A 21,538-nucleotide genomic window follows, 5' to 3' on the forward strand; every position below is an offset into this window, starting at 1 on the left:
TCGCTATAGTAGTAACCACTGTCGAGGCTTCTGCTTCAGAACTGGTTAGACACCACGGTTCTAAAACATGCACTTAGTGCTTTGCAAGATAGCGTTTTGTGTTCTCACACAGCAATGTGGATGCCAGCGTCAGCCCTAATCAATGATCCACCAGGATCTCCGCCTACATCAGCTCCTCTTTCAGGGATTATATTTAAGCAAAAAAGAAAAACCTGGTTTGTTGGGATCTTTTTAATGTTAGTTCTTCCCCGCAAACCTTTTAATGCAGCACCCACTTTTGCCCTGGTAGCATTATCAAAAAGGATTAAAATGCAATTTAGAAACATAACAGCATTTCCTTTAATTTGAATAACACTATTGCAAAGCCATATATGTTCAGATATGCTCAGTCCAGGTAACAATGGTCATTTAAGCATCCTGCTTTGCTAAGACCCCAGTACAAAAAGCTTATGCCAAGTGAATCTATATAAATACATTAGACAGAGAATGAAAACCATGCTGGGATTAGGCTTCCATCTCTTAACATCTCTATACATGACAGCTGGGATTAGTACATGAATAGAGCACTGAAGTAAGGAGGGCAGATTAATGATGGAAAATAAAAAGGTAGATAATCAGTGGCAGCCTTTCGGAAAGAAGACTTAAGGCGCATGGCACAAATAATTCTGGTTTATTTACGGCATTAAATGAGAGTCGCAGAATATGAAAAATGAAAGAACCGTCTTCCTTTAATCCACTGGGCAGGCTGGGACTGGCTATCACCTATGCAAATACATTATGGGCCATTAATGAATAAAGAGTCCTTCCAGCATATACCCTGCAGCACTAATCTCCTGACAGCCTGGGAAGCTTAGAAGCCCATTCAGCTGCAGCTATAAGGTAGAAATTTTAATCTCCATTCCTATGCAAAAAACAGAAAGAGAGAGAGAGAGAGAGAGAAAAGACAGATAAATCAATCAATCATAGACTCATAGAAGTGTAGGACTTTAGGGGTTCTCGGTAGACCATTTAGTCCAATGAATGAATCTCAAATTCACATGCTGATGTGAGAGAACAAATCTCTATAACAAATCTCTATAGCTATAGTTTAATAATATGATCATAGCTGTTGAAGTTTATTTGCAAGTCAGTGTCAGGGTGAATATGACACACAGGCAGATTATCCTTCTAATGCACAAGTTTGTACCTGGTGGATTTAATTAGAAGTCAGTGGTGTTCCTTTGTGTGCCAATCTACTAAACATGGAAATGCTCTGTTATGACAAGTTGAACTTCTCTAGTCCAGCACTCTCTGGTCTGGCAACATCCGTTTTCTAGCATGATTTTACTTAGGGGGTATGTTCACTTATCAAGGGTGTGGTCAAGTTTTCCATGGTCCCATAAAGTTTGTTTACAGCCATCAGTCTTGGCTCTCAGAGTTCTGTGCTATGATTTAGCTCTAATTTAACCTTAAATGTTTTCTAAGAGCCCAGGAAGCAGTGGAAGTGTTGGTGATGCTGTTAGACAATATTGACTGTCTGTAGTTTGGAAAAGTCTCTGGTTCAGCATCAGTCAGGTCCTGAGGGTTCTAGACTTCAGAGGTTCAACCTGTATGGTGATGGGTTCTAATACACAAACAAACAGATAATCAATACTCTTCATTTACACCTGCAAAAGTGAAAGAAGAATCAGGCCTCTTAATGTGAATGGGGGAAAGGGTAGGTAGACTGGGTGTGGAGACTCTTATTTTAGAGCTGAAGAAATATGTTGTATTGTCACAGCCAAAGCCTTTTGCAGACCCATAGCTGTTTCAATGAAGTTTTCATTGGGAAGATTTTGGCAAGACTCCCACTTTTAGCCCACTTTTAGCCTGGCAATTAGAGAACTGCTAGAAAGCCCAGGTTTATGTTCTTGGTCTACCTCAGGGCTACTCAATTTTGGAAGCCCCGAGGGCCACAATAATACTCACAGCGCATGCAGATAGCCGCAACTTAAGTGTAGTTGCATTGTAACAGGTTCAGTCTTGTCTGTGCGTGCCCCTTAGTAGCTGGGGGTGGGGGAGACCCAGGCCCACCCACTCCTCTGGATCCCAGACCAGGAACCCTATAGGTAGCAGTTACCTGCCTGGTTTCAGAGTCCACAGTTCTGGTCATGTCCCTGGGCCACTTCCCCAGGATGCCGTTTCATCCTAGCCCTTCTCTAGGGCCTAGTTGTAAAGTTCCCCTTGTCCGGCATTCCTCAGAGTTGCTGCCGGCTAGCCTTGTGCCAAAGGGTCTAGCTTGGCTTAGCTGCACAGGCCCAGCTCACAGTCAGAGGTGTCCAAGGTGCTGGTGTCCCGTCAGCCCAGAGGTCTGCCAGGTTGAGCTCCAGGTTGGAACTGCCTACCTGTCACTAGCAGCTCCTTATATAGTATCCTAACATACTCTAATTGGCTACAAAGCAAGCTGCCTCTCGACCCTGCTTGGAGGACTTCTCCACTGCCCTGCTGCTGGCCAGGGTGCTGGAAGGTCTCCCGCATGGAGGATGGGCTCTGTCTGCCCCATCACACGCATATACATGCAAATATATATGCAAATAGCTTCTTTCACACTGATGGGCATGAATACAAAGATTAAGTTAGCAAGACTACACAACACGCAGGCCCCATTTAAGTCAGTTCTGCTGATATTACTAAAATGCAATATTTACCCGATTTCCACCCATATGACGGCACTTTTAGTGAGCAATGGCAGTCCAGGAATTTAACTACTAAAATGCATATCAACAGAAGACCATTATATGGACTACTTTTTTGTTTTGACTCCCACCCATGGGCCACAAACCATAGCTGCAGGATGCATGCGGCCCATGGGCCATGTGTTGAGTAGCTCTGGTCTACCTGATTGATGATGATTATGAATAAAAACTCTGCTCTGAATCAGGCAAGGTGTTTGAAAGGTTATGCATTCATTTCAATCAAGAACCAAACTAGACCTCAAAACCTTGAAAGTAGCCAGGAAAAGCAATTGTCAGCTGGGCAGCTCCCTTGTTTACTTTGATCATATGTGGTTCTTAAATTGAATCTGACTTCTAGAAATACCTGGCATCTAGAAATACACAGAGCTTTTCATTTCTAAGAAACACTCCTTTTTTGTGATAGACAACTGCTTTTGAACCTTCAAAGCTAAACTGACAAGCTGTGAAAGTGTATTAGGATAAGGAATGCCTTCATGCTTCAGGCAAAGTATCCCACAGAGTTGGTTGGAGTTTTTCAAATTTCATGCATTTATGAACTATTGTGGTCAACATTTTGAATTTTGAACAAAAGATGGGAGCAAATGAATTTTACATCCTGTTCTTCAACCTGCTCCTGTATCCAGGACTTTTTTTCATCTGGCCATCAGAGTCCAACGAGAATGAAAAGACCCCCTCTTCCATCACTGCCTCAGTAATTCTGGTCTCATGCGGCTGTTAGCACTAACAGCAGCAACAACATCACTGTAAGACAGGTGTTTTGTTCTATTAAATTAGCTGGGACTAGGAATCCAGTTCTAATTGGCATAGGTGTCAGAAGTAGAGGTACAGGGAGTGCTGCAGCACCCCCAAGTTTTGCATTCTGCTTCCCAGCACCTGGGGCTGGCCCTGCTGCCAGCTTGTCCTACCCCGGGTCCTGGCTTCTGGGCTGCCCACTCAGGGTCCTGCCAACCTCATGCACTTTGTCAGCCCTTCCATAGTTCCGCTGGCCCAGTTGGCTCTTGGGGTTCCATCACCTGACAGCCCCATGAGTTCTGCTGGCCCTCAGGGTCCCACTGCCTGCTGGCCCTGCCATGGGCTCTGCAACCTTCTGGGCCCAGATCAGAAAAAGATCAGTGCTGGCCTGAGATAAGACCAAGGAGGAGAACTATAGCATGAACAACTTTTCTTAGGGCATGACTGCCCAGAAGGGCTAAAATCAAATTAAGCTACGCAACTTCAGCAACATCAATTGCGTGGCTTAAGTTGAAATAGCTCAACTCGGCTTTAGGCGCTCTCCACACTGCTGGAAGTCAAAGGAAGAACACTCTTCCTTTGACTTCCCTTACTCCTCATGAAGGGGTTGGAGTAACAAGTCCTCCAGTTTGACATTATTGCAAAATAAAGGCTTGTAGTGTAGACATGCACTATGTTAGTTTGCAATAACGTTGCTGTGTGCACAAACCCTTAGTGCCGCGTTTCTCAAACTGTGGGCCCCAATCCCCCGGGGGGTCATGAGCAACTTAGAGGAGGATCACGATATCACAAAGTTTGAGAACCTCTGCCTTAGTGTATTAGAATTAGCTGACGTGTCTGTTTATTTTGGTATAATAACTTACTTTAGTCTGTTTTCTCTTGCAATCACTTAAATCTTGCTTTTTATACTTGATAAAAGTACTCTTGTTTCTTATCAAGCCCCGTGTCAATAACTGTTACTGGGGGGGGGAATCACTGTGAATATCTCTATTACATTGATAGAGGGGGTGGATCTTATGAGCTTTCTCCGTGTAAAACTTTTACTCAGGGAAAGATGGATTTGTTTGGGGGTTTGGTCCTTTTTGGGGGTTGTTTTCCTGGGTGCTGTCAATAGCCTTCTAGTTGAGCCCTCCCAGAGTTGAACTGGTTCAGTGTCTGTGTTGCTGTGCATGGGGGCTGTTACCCCAACTCTGTGCTTTGGCCGGGTGAGACCAGAGCTTCTGGCTGAGCAGGACAGGGTGGTGGAGCACCCCAGAAGGCAGGAAGGCAGGCATGTATGGCTTGAACAGCGCAATGGGTTATAATCCCCAGGGGATTTCCGTGATCCACTTGGTCACACTCATTCAAATCAAAAGCACTTTTCCATGCGCCATTACGGCACTGGAAGCACACAGGTATTAGCATGGTTATGATTTCCTTTTTTAGTGTTACCTACAATTTATAAGATACTATTTTTCCCTTAATATACAAACCTGTTAGTCTGAAGGACGTGGTGCATGGGGGCTCCCACTCCAGTTCTTCTCTATAAATCTATAAAATCCCAGGGGACTTTTCAAGCTTTGTGCCCTCTGAACAACACCTCCCTGGAAGGTGAACAGTGTGGTCCTGGTCTCCTGCACTGAACTGACAGGAAAGCAGTTTGCCCCTTGTTAACAGATTAACAGATGTGTGTATGTGTGTACGGAGTGCACTGGGGCGGGGGGCGGTGTTGGTGAATTAGATACAGTTAAGGTGTGAAAAGTAATTATAGTCTGTTAAAATAGTCTGGGAATAAGAGAAGTCTCTGCAAGTGTCTTTTTAAATAGGTAATATTTCTCTTCATTGGAATAAGCACATGGGGCCACTGTACCTTCGTTTTAAATAGCAAGTTATCTGAATCACCAAACACAGCTTGAAGTGGACAATTATTGTGTCTGAATGAAGTTGGATAAACTTTTGTTCTTTTTCACCCTTCACTCTTTCACATCTACACCGCACTGTTATTTCAGAATAACTTAGTCGGCATTTACACTACAAGCAGTTATTTCGACATAATGTCAAAATAATGTCGAGCTGGAGAACTTCCGACTCCTGTAACCCTCATTGTACGCGGAGTAAGGGAAGTCGGAGAAAGAGTGCTCTGCCTCTGACTTCCTGCTGTGCAGACAGCGCCAAAAGCCAAAATAAGCTATTTTGATTTAAGCTATGCAATTGACGTAGCTCAAATTGTGTAGCTTATTTTGGCTTTAGCCCTGCTGCCTAGATGTGCCCTAAGTGAGACAAGTGAAACCATGGTCCAATGTCCAGCAAAATCAGGAAGAAAACAGACATTTGGCTTCAATGGTTCTAAGGGAGAGCTTTTATTTTGAGGAAGAAGAGGAAAGCATGGTCCTTAATTAGGATTTGGTGCGCTCCCAAATTTATGCTCCTATATCCTATGGTTATTTGTCTAATAACAGTAATAACAAATGCCCTCCGAGTACAATATAAATGAAGGAAGGGAAATATTCAGAGTCTCCAAAGATGGTTGCAAAAAGAACAGAGGCCTCTTACTGCACAGCTCAGAAGGAAAACTGTAGGGTAGCTAATAGAACAAAGCTTTTAGCAGTAAGAATAGTCGGGCTGCAGAGAGAATGTTGTAGCACCATGGCTGCAGATTCAGGAACCGGGTAGATAAGATGTTAGCAGGAATGATGCAGGGACCCACTCTGAAATTAAGCAGGAACATCTGAGAAATCCATTCAGACTGGCCCCCAAAGGGCTAACTGGGGAGCAGACTTTGGATCAGACTTGTCTCACCATTACCCCTTGCTCCTCTTGATTTGTTTTTTTTTATTGTTTTTTTGTTTTTGTAAAATTTAGACTGGAATATTCGCTGGAGGCACAAACTGTGTCTTTGTTATTGGTGAAATTCTGGTCTGATTGAGGGAGTATTGACATTGACTTCAATGGATCCAGCATCTCATTGTATGGCTACATTTAGACTGCACTCTAAAACTGAAATAAGATAGGCATTCTGCGTTACACAAATTGCGCATCTTCTTTCAATTTTATTTTGAAATAGGCTGTTTTGAAGATTGGCACCTCTACACGGCACCAAATTTCAAAATACAGCACTATTTCGAGACATCACTTATTCCTCGTGGAACGAGGTTTACAGGGATGCCGAAATACCATGTCTGTTATTTTGAAAATTATTTAGAAATAGCGAACGCATTCCTTGGATGGAGGGTAGCTATTTTGGGATACCTCCGGTATCCCGAAATAGCCTTGCAGTCTAGACGTACCTTCTACGTTTGCCCAGGTCTTAGCACAGTGGATCTCATGCATCTAGGTGCTATGGAATACAAATAAATAGTAACAATATAACATAGTGTGTCCGAGTATCCATTACTCTTCCATTTTATTCACAGAGTCTGCACCTGGGTTCTCTTGCACTGCACTTGGAGGTGGTTCTTTATACCAGTACAATGGGCTTGAGACCATAATCAGAACATAGCATTTTCAACTCCCTTTGAACTCGTATAAATGTCTGCACAAGATTCATGGCAGTGTTAAATCAAGCCCAGTAGGTTTACATTTCCCTACGTCTTCCTTTCACTCTTCAGAAACAAAGCTAAATGGCAGATTCGAAATAAAATAATCAAATAACAAAACCAATGATTTTCAAAAAGAAAAAGAAAAGCTCCCCATCATTTTGGTGACTAGGTAAATGTTTCTACAAGCTAAGTGAAAGAGTTTACAGTGGTAATTTCATCAATCTGAGGTTATGACTTATGCATTTTGTTGAGTAGTTGACTAATGCTTTATGCATGCACAAGAGCTAATTGTATCTGGGCCTGTTGTTCTGGAGGTGTATTGCCATATGTTTGGTATATACTTAATTAACATAGTACAGCTGCACTTCTATCCATCTGTATTATAGATTAGATTTCTATTCCACTTCTAGGCAGGAGTCCCACAATTCATATTTATTAAAATAATTACCCCAAGAACATGATGGCTGGGAGGTACTCAGCCAAGCAGCCCAGCATTACTTTTCACTAGGCATGCTTATTTGGTTATGAAGCGTAAATGAACAGTGTGAATATACAAGTACTTGGCATGCATGCAGTCAGAACGCCAGCCTGCAGATAGGGGTTAATCCAAGGCCTGCTGAGCATTGTTGACAGACACTGGCTCTTGAGGAATGAAATCTGCTGAAGTACAACTTGTCAGTACAGGTTGAACTTCTCTAGTCCGGCACCCTCGGGACCTGGCCGGTGCCAAACCAGAGAATTTGCCGAACCACGGGAGGTCAATATTGTATAGCAGCAATACCAACACTTCCACTGTGTGCTGAGCTCTTAGAAGACATGTAGGGGTAAATTTGAGCTAAATCACAGCACAGAACCCTGAGAGCCAGGACTAGTGGCTGCAATCAGACTTTATGGGACCATGAAAAACTTGGCCACACCCCTGATTAGTGGACATCTGGTTAACTAAAATCATGCCAGATCACAGATGTTGCTGGACCAGAGAATGCCAGACTAGAGAGTTTCAACCTGTACACTCATTTCCAACCCTCCTCCCTTCCAGACTACTCCTTTTTATATTTCCACCCACATCACCATTTTATTCTAAATAGTTAACTGATTTGGATTTAAAATTTGTTTACCAGACCTTAGCTCCATTTTGTTATGGATCAGATATCCCGAAAATACACATGCCTCTGCTTGTTTTTACGCATGCATGGAAACTCAAACACATGTGCAAATTGCATTTGTACATGCAAGTTGGGGAGATTTCTAATCACTCAGTTGTGTTGTACACAAAGGCAGCCTGTACGTACGCAAAACTGTTTTTTTTCTCATGCACAGAAATTCAGTAATGAAAAAAACAAACAGGTGGGCCAAATGTTGCGTGTGTGAACTAGACATAGTCTTGAAACCCAAAGTTTGGACCCAGATTCCAATTCCAATTCCAAGTTTAGAAGTCAGAGGTACTTGAATCTGGAGTTCTGACTTGGACTTTTCTCTGGTGGGAACATGTCATAAGAACATAAGAATGGCCACACTGCATCAGACCAAAGGTCCACCTAGCCCAGTGTCTGTCTGCTGACAATGGCCAATACTAGGTGCCCCCAAAGGGAATGAACAGAACAGGGAATCATCATCAGGTTCCATTCTGTTACCCATTCCCAGTTTTTGACTAACAGAGTCTAGGGCTACGTCTACACTATGACTTTTGTTGCAAGAGCCTAAGTAATTGAAGGCCAGATTAGCATTTTCCTGTGCTTCATTTGCATACTCTCTGTCATTCCATTTCTGCGCTAGGGGGTTTTGTGCAAAAACAGGCAGTATGGACTTTTCCTTTTTGCGCAAAAATCCCCTTTTTGCTCAAGATAAATGAAATGAAAGAGAGTATGCAAATGAAGTGTGGGAAAATGCTAATCCACACTTCATTTGCATATGCTCTTGCAGCAAAAGTCATAGTGTAGACATAGCCTAGGGAAACCATTCCTACCCATCCTGGCTAGTAGCCATTGATGGACCTAGCCTCCATGAATCTATCTAGCTTCATGAATTTATCTAGCTTTATGAATGTATCTACCTCCATGAATTTATCTAGCTTGGATCATATCCGTAAAGATCTTTCTCATGTTCGTTCTCCCCTCTCTGGCTAGGTATTTTAAATTAATCAACATGACTGAAGAAGTAATCTGATGAATTAAACCCCAGATTCACAGAATTATAGGGAGCAGCTGCATGTCTGGGAGTTAATCAATCTTACTTCTTTTGTCGATTCATGAAGTCAACAGTAATTTTACAAACAGAACAACAGACGGTTATGCATTTGTTGTGGGATTACACCACTTCTCAGAGGGGGAATAAGCCTGTCTTTAGCTCCATGTGCCCCAGGAATATATTCTATTACACAGCCACTTCATATATACTCAGTTAGCAATGGGTACTATTTATTACATATGAGACTGAATTAATAACCAATCACCCGTATAGTTGCATGCCAGAAAGGGAAAACCCCGGGGTTCCACGAAACAAAAGTAAGGGTTCCGCGAGAATGTGGTGCTCCTCCACCCCCTCTTAAAGAGACAGAGTCTATTTTGCAGCTTTTTATTTTTTATTTTTTGCTTGACCAGTTCTGGTGGGTCTTTTTTTTTTTTTTTCTTTTTCTTTTTGTTTGACAGATTTTACCCTGGGAACCCTAGGGGTTCCTTGAAATTCTTTCAAGTTGAAAAGGGATCCGTGGCCAAATAAAATTGGGAAACACTGGCTTAGAGCATATAGACAATAGCACCGTCATAATACAGTCTGCTAAGTATCATATTCCACGGTTTCATGTTCCTGATTCCTGGCCAGTTAGTACCAAGTGACCACTAGAAATAGGACTGAGATCACTAGTTATTTCAAGCAGCTAAAACAGAGAGATCTGCTGCCTGGCTAATACTTCGCTTGTTGCCTGATGAGAAAGATGCCGTGGATCAAATTTCCCAAAGGGGTTCCAGTTGGCTTCTAAACCTGCATCTGTACTTTTAGAAGTGCAGATTTATGGTGGGGCCACTGCTCTGCTTATTCAAACCTCAGCTATGTACACAAGTTGCACTGGAGCTTGCAAGTTGAGTAGATTTTGAGCCGCTCTTGTTGTAGGTCCTTTGCACCCAGCGCCCATGCTTGGGGGTAAACTGCCGTTTGACTGCTCATCAATGGCAAGGGGGTGTGGACCTGCTGCTTTCTCCTATCTCTACCTGTGACCCTGCAGCAGTAGTATGCTCAGGCCTTGCCTCAGGCTCTGCAGCCTGGGAGTGACGTTAGATCAGAGTGCCCCTGCCCTTCTCTGTCTCAAGAAGCCTCCAGCTTCCCTGCAGCCAGGTCCCTCCAGCTCCCCAGCTGGAGCAAGAGTGTGTCTGTCTCCACCTCACCAGGAGCCTTTATTTACCCTGCCCTCAACTGGGCCCTAATTGTTTGCACAGCTTCACTGCTCCAGCCCTCTCCCCAGTTTTAATCCTGAAAGGGCCAGTGCGGGGCAGATGCCCTGTCACAGAGCCAAAGCCAGTGGCACCAACGGGAAGGGGAGAATACAAGGCTGACATTTACCTGGCTCCATATTATACTTACCTTGTCTGTGCTATGCTGCCTAATGTCTAGCAGAGGTTCTGAACTATTAGTCAATGTTCCTCATCTATGCAGCTTGGGCATCAGATAATAATGGCTTGTCTCCAGTTTTCATGGGCAGTGACATTCGCTGTCATCACTCTGCAAAACAAAACAAAACAAAACAAACATAAGAAGTTGAGGCTTTCTAAGAGCAGGCCCCCGAAGGAGAAGGAGTTGACATGTCTAGACAGGATTCAAACCAGAGCAACCACATTCAGACCAGCCAGAGCCATACCTGTGCTCCGAATGGCAAAACATAATCCCTTGTGCCTCAAAAAAGGAGGAATACAGGATCTTGCGCAAAAGGGATTTTTTGTGTGCAAAATGGCCCCATCTACACTACTTTTTTTGCGCAAAAACCTTTTCTGCAGAAAGGATCAGAAGATACTATGCAAATGAGAGCGTGAGAAATGCTAATGAGCACTTCATTTACATTGCCTCTGCTGACAAATTCCTGCAGTCTAGATGTAGCCACAGTGTGGCTTGACATTTGCAATGTAGCTGCATCTGGTTGATGAGGAAAGGACCTTCGGAGGAATGGAAATAATATATCCAGGAACCAGGTTGTGGAGGGTTGGCCTGTCAATATTTGCTTTTTCCTCAGGTTTCTGAGTACAGCAACTCTGGGAGGAGGGGAATAAAATGTTACTTCAGCTTCAGATGATATTAAGGGACCAAATTTAATGGTGCTGCAAATCTAAGAGATGGAGGGAGAATTGCTGGGTCACTTTGAATCAGCTGCTTTACTAGCCCTGCTGCCTAGCATATTAACTTAGACATTTCCAACTTCCCAGCTGAAGAATGTTGGCTGTTTTTATGTTTAGATTTGAATTATAATAGAGTCGCTCTGGCTGGAGGGCAAAGATAGGGAGACGTCTGGAAAATATGCACAGATCATTGACTTCTGACTGGTTTTCTTCCAGGGATTTTCAAAAACACAAAGCAAACAAAAAAACCCGCCAAACCCCAATGTCGTTGACTATTAAAAAGAAAATAAACCCAGCAGAGTTTGCTGGAGAGGTAAATGCAGTTTCACTGAGCCATCCCGCAAGCCAGGGCGCAGATGTGGCTTTGTGCATTTGAGCTGTACAAAAATCGCCAAACCCACAGAAGCAGGTTTAGAGGATTTTATCCATGCGTCAAATCCCTCATGTGACGCAACATGCTGCTAGACCTCAGCTGCAGGAAGTTATCCAAAGTGGTGACTGTCACCCTTGGGAAGGGACCTCTCTAAGAATAGCTTTAAAGTCTCTCCCAGACATTTCTTTGTATGTGTTCTTATAGGTAATGAAAATGCCATTCCCTGCTGTGCAAACAATGCTCTGTGAGCAACCTGGCAGGAGGTAAGTACCAAAATGGTGGTGCTATCTTGTTGAGATTCCACAATCTCCCTAGGCAATTTATTCCAGTGTTTAACCACCCTGACAGTTAGGAAGTTTTTTCCCATGTCCGACCTAAACCTCCCTTGCTGCAGTTTAAGCCCATTGCTTCTTGTCCTGTCCTCAGAGGCCAAGGAGAACAATATTTCTCCCTCCTCCTTGTAACACCCTTTTAGGTACTATCATGTCCTAAAGGTACACACTTTTAGCTGCTATCATGTCCCCCCTCAGTCTTCTCTTTTCCAAACTAAACCAACCCAATTCTTTCAGTTCCCTCATAGCTCATGTTTTCTAGACCTTTATTCAATTTGTTCCTTTTCTATGGACCTTCTCCAATTTCTCCACCTTTTTCCTAAACATGGTGCCCAAGACTGGACACAATCCTCCAATTGAGGCCTAATTGGCCCAGACTAGAGCAAAGTATTACTTCTTTCATGATGTTCCACTGTAGAATGACATTCTATTTATTGGCCAAATTCTCAGTTGGTATCTATGTGGGGGTCACTTACCTTGGCACTTTCTTACAAACTCAAAGAGCTTTCAACTGTTCCTTTACCCAGCACAATCCAATCTCCTGGCCTTTGTCTAGAGAGATGAGACCAATAATTGTGACAAACTCAGAACTCAAGCCAGATTCAAGGAGGAAGAATGGTTCAGCAGATAGGGCACTATCTTAGGACTTGGGAAACCCAGGGAACATGTCTCTGCTGTCCCAGGTTTCCCGTGTGGTCTTGGACATGTCATTTATTCTCTCTGAATTTCAGTTCCTTGTCTGAAAAACGGAGATAATAGCACTGCCCTTCTGCGTAGCGGGGTTGTGAGGATAAATATATCAAAGATTATAAGGCACTCAGAGACTAGCATAATGGAGGCTATACAAGTACTTAAGCTAGACAGATAGATAAGATAGAGCTTGAAGTGTATGATTCTTGAGTTCCATTGATCTCTGGCCAAATATGAGCCATTTTTATATGGTTGTTTACTTTTTGCCCAGAATGTCTGAGACCCTTAGGAAAAGGTGTCATCGCATTCAGTAGACAATGATAGCCCCTTTTTTTTCCTACCACACTATGAATTTAATAGAGAAATCTAACCCAATACATGTTTTCCCGCTGGAGGCCTCCATTGGCAATGATATCTCAGAGAGAGTTAACAGACAAAAATAAACTCTCTTGGGCTCAGTTAAGGTCTCTCACAACCAGGTAACTAGAAAATCATTATTTACACTTGGCTCTAATCAGCTTCCCATTTTAATTCACAATATAATGTTTAACCAAAATAGCAATTTTGGCACATTGCACCCAAGGGGCAGGGACAGACCTACAGCTCTTAGAAGAGAGGGATATTTTAGAAATAAATCCAGTCACTTTGGCCTCACTTTTTGTGCTGGCTGCTGGTAACATTTTGATTCTGTAAGTCCTCAACAACCCAAAATCATAATAGAAAGTTTCTCACTGCAGAAAGCAGCTTTCATCAAAAGGAACGAACTAAATAAAATGATGCTGAGCGGGAAAAATACAATTAACAATATTCATTACCTATAAAGAGTATATAACAGGGTTTACTTTTACTTAGGAGAAAATTTTTCCCTTTTTCCTGCCCTTTTGAAGTAGTTCCTACTTTCAGCAGGATTAGAAACGAATATGAGGTTCTTTGTAGAGGAAAGAAATTATGGGAGAGCCTTACTGCACTGACGAAGTGGGTCTTTGCCCATGAAAGCTTATGCTCCTACACTTCAGTTAGTCTATAAGGTGCCACAGGACTCCTCGCCGCTTTCTGCAGATCCTTACTGCACTGTAATCACAAGCTCTCCATATCACGGCACCTTCAGCAAAGGGGCATCAATAAACTTGAAACTAGAGAATTAACATGGCAACATTTTAATTAACAATGGAATCGCCGGCCAAGCAAGGTCAGTTTCCATATGAGGTTGAAGGACAGGGCAGGTATGACACAAATAAGTTCAATGTAAAGGTCACTTGCATCAATTGGATGTTCTGACTAATCATTTGTAGCCCGATCATCTGTGATTAATGTTTAATTAATAACCATAATAAATAATAAGAAGGAACTGTGCAGGTTAGCTTTCAACCAGTGAAATTATTCCATGTTCTGTGCAACCTTTGACACACAAGACCATAAATATGTTCTTTTTTATACCCCCCTCAACATGGGACTTGGAGGTTGTAAGTGACAGGGTGGGGCTTGGGAGAGACAAGTTTAAAGGCAGATCAGTTTTTACTCCTATGGCAAGGTTTGAAACATGCCCTTTGGAAGGAGATCCGGGCTGCCAAAGGAATTCTCCCACAGGCAAGCATAGGTGGGGATTGACGGTTGCGTTTGTCTGATCAAGTGAGCTTAAATAGCTTCCTCACATTCAACTCAAATTGAGAAAATTCAGGGGCTTGAATCAGCAAACAGCCTCTATCTTTGGGAAAATAAGGATCAGTGGGAGGAGGCAGAACTAACACTGGTGATTTGTCTGTAAGGCTAATTAGGAAGATGTCTAGTGTTGGCTTTGCAGAATCTAAAACACGAAGGTCATTAAAATGAAGGCTGGTACAAAGAGACAGAAAATCATATAAGGCTACCACTTCCCAACATCTATATTTGCTGTCTCTGAAATCATAGTAAAACGTGCTACCTGCTCCTTATTTATGATCTCCAAAAGGGTGCATTGAATTTGAACCATTTAATTCATTCCCTATTTGTTAGCACGTCAAGGCCCGGATCCAAAACCTCTGGCAATTAATGGAAAGATGGCCATTGTCTTTCTATGTACTTTCCTCCTGACTCCAAGTTGGCTAAAAAGGAGAAGAACATTGGGGGTGCATCTAGACTTGCCAGCTGTCTACACTGGCCGCTTGAATTTGTGCAAGAGCACTGACGTTCTAATGTAAGAATTCAGTGCTTCTTGCACAAATACTTTGACGCTCCCACTCAGGGATAAGCCCTCTTGCACAAGAGGGCTAGTGTAGACAGGCACCTTATTTTTTTGCGCAAGAAAGCCCGATGGCTAAAATGGCCATCGGAGCTTTCTTGCGCAAAAGCGTGTCTATACTGGGCACGGATGCTTTTGCGCAAAAGCACTTTTTGCACAAAAGCATCTGTGCCAATCTAGATTCTCTTTTGCGGAAATACTTTTAACAGAAAAACTTTTCCGTTAAAAGTATTTCCGCAAAATCATGCCAGTCTAGACGCAGTCTGGGAGAAATACTCAAGGAGTGAAAGCCTTCTAAGTTTTCCTTAGTTCTCAGAGCAATGTTTCAAGGCACCAAAATAAAACAGGAGCCAAACTGCAAACTGACATGTTTAATAAATGAAGGTAAGAACTGCAGCCTGAAGAAACTGTTTAATAACAACATCAAATTATGATCAGCCATGGATCATTTTTATTCACGAACACATGAAGCAAGCATAAATTCCCATCATATGGTGGAAAATATCACCTCCGCCTCCTAAGAGTATCAATTTTTGCATTCAGCAAAATACGGTGCACCAAGGTTACATGGATGATTAGACACCTAGGGTATGTCTACACTTGAAGCTGGGGGTGTGATTCCCAGCTTGCAAAGATGTTCTCATGCTAGCTGTCATCAGCTTAGCACCCTAACAATAGCAGTGGAACGGTGACATCACAGGCAGTAGTGAATGGTGGCAGCAAAATAAGCCTGCTTGGCCAGCATCATGCTTCCACTTGCCCATGCCCTTGCTAACTCAGCTATGTTTCATTGCACCAACTCAATGACAACTTGTGCAAGAATGTCTGCTTGAGCTGGGAATCACATGCCCAGCTCCCAATGCATAGACATAGCTCAAGTTTCAATGGGTTTACTCTGCTCTGATGACCTGGCGCAATGTAAAGAAGATAGGAAAAACTGACCTATTTCCCACTAACAATTTGTCTCTGGTGAGGCAGGTCCAAATGTCTACTACTGTGCTTTGAAATATAGACTGTTGGTGTGTAGGGCTATCCGATGACAAGAAAACTTCCCCATGGTCACAAAATGTGATTTACTGTACTTTCTGTTGAATAATGAAAAGCACTTTGCAGTGACCTTTGGTGCAGGCAGGATGAGTCATGTATTTTTTTATTAGCCCTTGAAAACATAATTTTAATTCTTTCTCCGCAAAACATTAATCCGCCATGTTTGCAAATAGCTAATTAAGTAAAGCAGAGCCAGATTCTGTTCTCAGTCACACAGGTGGTAATCAGCAGAGTTAGTCTAGACTTACACCAATGAAACAGAGACAAGGATTTGGACAAATACTGAGGAAAATATCTAAAAACCTTGAGTTGCGTCCTTTATTATAGTGGTCTGGTAGGCTATTATAAGGTTGCCTGACATTTCTCATTGTAAGACCCTGTGTTCAGTTAGCACAGTCTTAAATAATATGATCACATAATATTCCCCCCACCCCCGCTTCCACAGGACACAGCTTCATTTAATGCACAGGGCAGACCTGTTCTGTGAATGAATCAAGAGTGGGTAGTGAAGGAGATTGTGGGATGTAAGTACCCTATTTCCTTTATTGTAGCTTTTGGAAGGTATGCAGTGAATGAGACAGAAGACTGCAGGAAGAGTAAGGGCAGTTTAATGCTTCCTTGGAGAACCGGGGTATAATCCTGTCTGTGCCACAGTGTTACTGTGTGATGCTGGTCAAGTCACTTAAACCAAAAGCAGTCACTAATTGTGTGTTCCTCACTTTCTGGCCTGACTTGAGACCATGGGATCTGATCTGCAGAAGTCCAACTGAACTCAATGGAAGCCTATGCTTAGACTATATAAAGTGTTAGAGAATGCTGAGTACTTGGGAAGAATTAGCTGCTGGGTGTCTCAAGTTGAACATGCAAATGTAGCATATTTTTTTTATCTTAATCTCTTTGTGCCTCAGTTCCTCATCTACAAAATCAGGGCAATAATATTTGTAACACACTCAGATTTCATAGTGATGAGCACCATAGACAGGGCCATGAGGAAGTTAATCATTCTGTCTTCACAGCAGGATTTGAATAATGAGTAGTAAGTAAGGCCACGGATAAAAAAGAGAAATAAAATATTGATAGACGACTTATTAAATGAGACCTGTCTGTCTGATGGTGGAAAATGGTATATGATCATGTAGTTAAAGATTGTATCATAGAATCATAGCAGCGGAAGGAACCTCCAGAGGTAATCAAGTCCTGTCCCCTGCCCTCACGGCAGGACCAAGTACCATCTAGACCATCCCTGACGGGTGTTTGTCTAATCGACTCTTAAATATCTCCACTGATGTAGAGTCCACAACTTCCCTGGGCAATTTATTCCAGTGTTTCACCACCCTAACAGGTAGGAAGTTTTTCTTAATGTCAAACCTAAACCTCCCTGGCTGCAACATAAGCCCATTGCTTCTTGTACTATCCTCAGAGCTTAAGAAGAACATTTTTTCCTCCCTCCTCCTTGTAACAATCTTTTAGGTACTTGAAATCTACTGTCATGTTTCCTCTCGGGCGTCTCTTTTCCAGGCTTGATAATTTATGCACAGGGAGGCTGAATTCAGGTGTTTACTGACAACTTTAATTCTGGCATTTCTTTCTTTATTTCTGAGTTCTTGACTTTTAACCTTAATAATGTTCTTCTAAGATGTGGGGGGGGGGGGGGCGGAGTGTACATGTGTGCGCGTGTGTGTGTTATTGTATACACCATTCACAACACAGTCTGGACGAAAGATATTTTTTTCACAGCACTGTCAGAAACCAGAAGTAATCATTAGGATTGATTGCCCCATTGTGCTGGTTTTGCATTCTGTGTACGTGCGTGTCTTCGTCAAGTTTCTGAGGGAGTGGGTGATGGGTTTTGCTTTAGCAAATGCTTTTCCGTAAGCTGTTCCATTTTGTGAAGGCAGCAGTAAAGAAGCAAGCAGCAAGGGATGGTGATTTTTCTCTAGTTTGGTTTTCAAGGTCTTTGGTAAACTTGGTCTGTGAATAGACAGATCTATAGTAATTGAAGTTGAGCTTTGAAATAGACACCAAAGTTTGTGAGGACTCCAGGACCACTTTCTGCAAGACACGGAGCAGATTCTCAAATGGTATAACTCCATCTAAGTCAAGACCATTAACCAAGCAGAGAATTTGGATCATGGCACTGCCACATATGCTAGGACAATTACACACCATTGCCGTACCTTGAGTTGTCATCCCAAGAAACACCATTGCTGGTGGATGATGCTTCACCATTTCCTGAGGGAACCGTCTCATATGGAGACTCAGCTGGCATATAAAGCTGTCCCCCCAAATGGATGACAGTAGTGGTGCTGGCTTCTGCTCATACCGCCTCCTGCAGACAAATAAACACTCAAAGCATGGGGTACCGCTTACCCTCCCTGCGCCCATAGTTTGAACAGAGGCCACAAAGTACAGATTTTTTATTCCAAGACCATCTGCATGATGCAAACAAACTCTGACTAGTCACTTGTGGCCTGGTTCTGCGTATAAAATGGTAAATATATAAATGTATTTCAAGTTACGTGTCTTGAGGGCGGGTTTGGTAACCACTCAATGAGGGCTTGTCTGGAATTAGACCTCATGCTGGCACACAAGAGCAAAGTCCATGCAGTCTGCATCTCACCTTGTCCTCGGTTCTTCTCCTTGAGTGAGCCTGATATCCTTTTCCGTGTCTGGAGTTCCTGAAGTATGAATTGTATCTTTCCACTTTCCCTTTCATATCTCTCTGGATCTTTCCTTAAAAGTGCCTCTGGCATTTGTTTAGTGTCATGCGAAATGTTCTGTCTCTCATGACTTGGCTGCCCAAGAACTAGGCCACGGAGCAGTTCACCAGAGGAATACTTGTTCTTTAGCACTCGGGAGTCCTGCGTGACCTACTTTCAAGTTTTTAACACTCACCAAAGCACCAGAAAAGAGGGCAGGAGAGGGAACGGCGTACATTGTGTTGGTTCATACTCATGAAATAACTTGTAGCATTTGGAAAACAGTCTTTAAAATGTATTTTAGATTAGGGTAGTACAATAGGCTGCCTCCTTAAACAGTCGACCTTGCTAACAAGTGTTGATGCCCCTGGGAAAGAGTTGAGTGGCTTCTGCTCACTCAGAGGTGTGACCTTTCCAAGGCTGATCTAAATGAGGTGTTAGCTCTGGAGCTTAATAATAGCAACTGCTATGGTCGGTGGAGGGAGGAGCACAGGTTGCAGGAGGGAAAAGTTTGGAGGAGGCAGCAGGAAGTCTCTGCATCCCATCCCAAGGTGGCAGGTGCATAGTCAATATGGGGATAGTTGAAATCTTCCTGTGATACTGGGTGTTCTGTTTTTGTAGCTTCTCTGATATCCTGGTGCATTTCTCAAGTCACCATACTGGTCAGGGGGTTGGTAGCATATTGCTGCTGCTGTACTTTTATTACTCACACATGGTACTATTGCATGGTGCAATCTGAGCCCTTTAAGATTTTAGCTATCTATAACTCTACGTCTTCTTACATCACCCACTCTGTCTTTCCTGTAAGTTTTGTACCCTGGTATTATCATTCCCTTTGATTATCATTGTTCCACCAACTTTCTATGATGCCTGTTCTATCAATACTCTCCTTTAATATCGGGCATTCAAGTGCACTCAACTTAGTGGTTAAACTTCTCCATTTGTATGCCAGCACTTATAAACTTTGCCAGCATGTAGTTGTCTGCCCTCTTGTGACATGATTCAGTGGGAATCTTGACTGTTTCTCTTCAGTTCCTATGGTTCCTTACCAACTTGTATCCTCTCCTCTTTACTAGAATACAGAGTGTCTCCTTCAATAAATTTACCCCCAAGAGAGGCCTCTGGACAAACCGATTTGATCCCCAGGAATGGATGTGTCAGCACTTTCCCCTGCTGATTAAAGCAAACAGGGAGACTCTGCACAGTCTTCTGTGAGAGACAAATCAGAGAGGAAGGATGGTTTATGGCTAAGACACTGAACAGGAACGCAAGACATCTGGGGCCCATTCTTTCCTCTGCCACAGACTTCCCGTGAGACCTTTAGCAAGTCACTTAATTTCTGTGTAGCTCAGTTCTCTGCTTGTAAAATAGGGCTATGAATGCTTCCTTTCCTCTATCCTTCTCCTGTCTTGACTAATGATTGTAAAATCTTCAGGGCAGGGACTATATCCTGATTTACGCATATACAGTGCACTACAGTAATATACATATATTAATAATAAAATCTTGGCATCGCAATTGGGAAAGTACTCTCACCTAGTTTTTGTATCAGACCAGTGCAGTCCAGTGCCCAGTATATCTTACTACAGAAGACCCTTCAAACTACTTGCTTGTCCCCATGCCCATTTAAGTCAATAGCAAAATTCTCTGAAAATCTAGAAACCCTGAATAGAACCTACCCATCTCTATCACACTGCAGATATTGTGTAGCCATAAAAGGCTATTAGCCAGGGGATAAAATGGTGTCCTTGGCCTCTGTTTGTCAGAGACTGGAGAGGGATGGCAGGAGACAAATCGCTTGATCATTGTCTTCGGTCCACTCTCTCTGGGGCACCTGGTGCTGGCAACTGTCGGCAGACAGGATACTGGGCTAGATGGACCTTTGGTCTGACCCAGTACGGCCGTTCTTATGTTCTTTTGTATTCTGTGCATTGTTGCAGCAGGGTCAAATTATATGAGTTCTTCCATTGTTTTCAAATAGACCTCTTCTTGCTGAACTCAACCCCTAAATCTTTCTCGTGTCTTGAAGCTGCCTGTCTCTTCTTGGTTTTAATGATGTTGCTCTTCAGAGGTGTCATTACCTCTCATTACTGCTCATAGTTTGCCAGATTTATGTTGCTCAGATTGCTCAGAAGGCTGGCTAGGACAATCTGCACTGAGAAGAGTCTCAGGTTGGAAAACTGACAAACAAAATTGAACTTGCATCAACACCCGAAGTCCTGGCTCCAAGCAGAGAGACAAAATTCATTCGCCCAATCCCATGTGGAAACTCAATGATCAGGAAATGAAGCCAGGTAGGGAAAGTCTGCAAAATCTCTGTGATGCTAAACAAGAGACACGATTAATCTTCCTACCTTCAGCTGATCTCTGGTATCTATGCAAATTTAGTGGCTCAAAAAACATATAGCACCTATTGCCTGTTTTAAATGAAGTTAGTGATTCGGAAATAAAAGACAGGCGCTAAAATCAGTAAAGTAAGGAGGTGATGTTCAATGCAATATTATCTCTGCATCCATCCCCTCTTTCCATTTAACCCACAATGCCTGACCATTATGCAGATTAGGAATCAAGGCTTTAAAAACCAGCCTTAGAATAGCAAATATTTGTTGTTGTTAATTCTGGTTTGAAACCAACTGCTTGGTGTTCCTGTTAAAATGTGCCCAAGCCATTAAATGCCTGCATCAATAATAAATGGGGAGGGCATGTACTAAGATTATGGTCCCTGCACCAAGACACAAACAGACCCATGTTTTATTAATAAGAATTTGAAAAGTGCAGGAAGAAAGAAGCTTTCGCTGACAGAGGTTTAAATCTGTAGTCTACTAGTGAGCACATTTCAAAGGTTAGCACGGGTTTTAACTTTATGGAGATGGATTTTGCCAGAACACTTAGC

The 21,538-nt window shown here is 42.8% G+C and overlaps 1 protein-coding gene and 1 long non-coding RNA gene across 2 annotated transcripts in view; one reads left to right on the plus strand and one right to left on the minus strand.

Annotated features, from left to right (window-relative positions):
• Positions 1–21,538, plus strand: part of KCND3 (potassium voltage-gated channel subfamily D member 3) — a 250,682-nt gene that overhangs the window by 118,741 nt on the left and 110,403 nt on the right. The gene's annotated exons all lie outside the window — the stretch shown is intronic.
• Positions 10,539–21,538, minus strand: part of LOC112545088 (uncharacterized) — a 99,023-nt gene continuing 88,023 nt past the window's right edge. Inside the window, exon 3 of the long non-coding RNA XR_012897838.2 lies at positions 10,539–10,678. This is a non-coding gene — a long non-coding RNA (uncharacterized LOC112545088). The remainder of the gene's footprint in view (positions 10,679–21,538) is intronic.

The sequence above is a fragment of the Pelodiscus sinensis genome, chromosome 27 (genome assembly GCF_052426305.1).
Source record: "Pelodiscus sinensis isolate ZL-2025 chromosome 27, ASM5242630v1, whole genome shotgun sequence".
Lineage (NCBI taxonomy): Eukaryota > Metazoa > Chordata > Testudines > Trionychidae > Pelodiscus > Pelodiscus sinensis.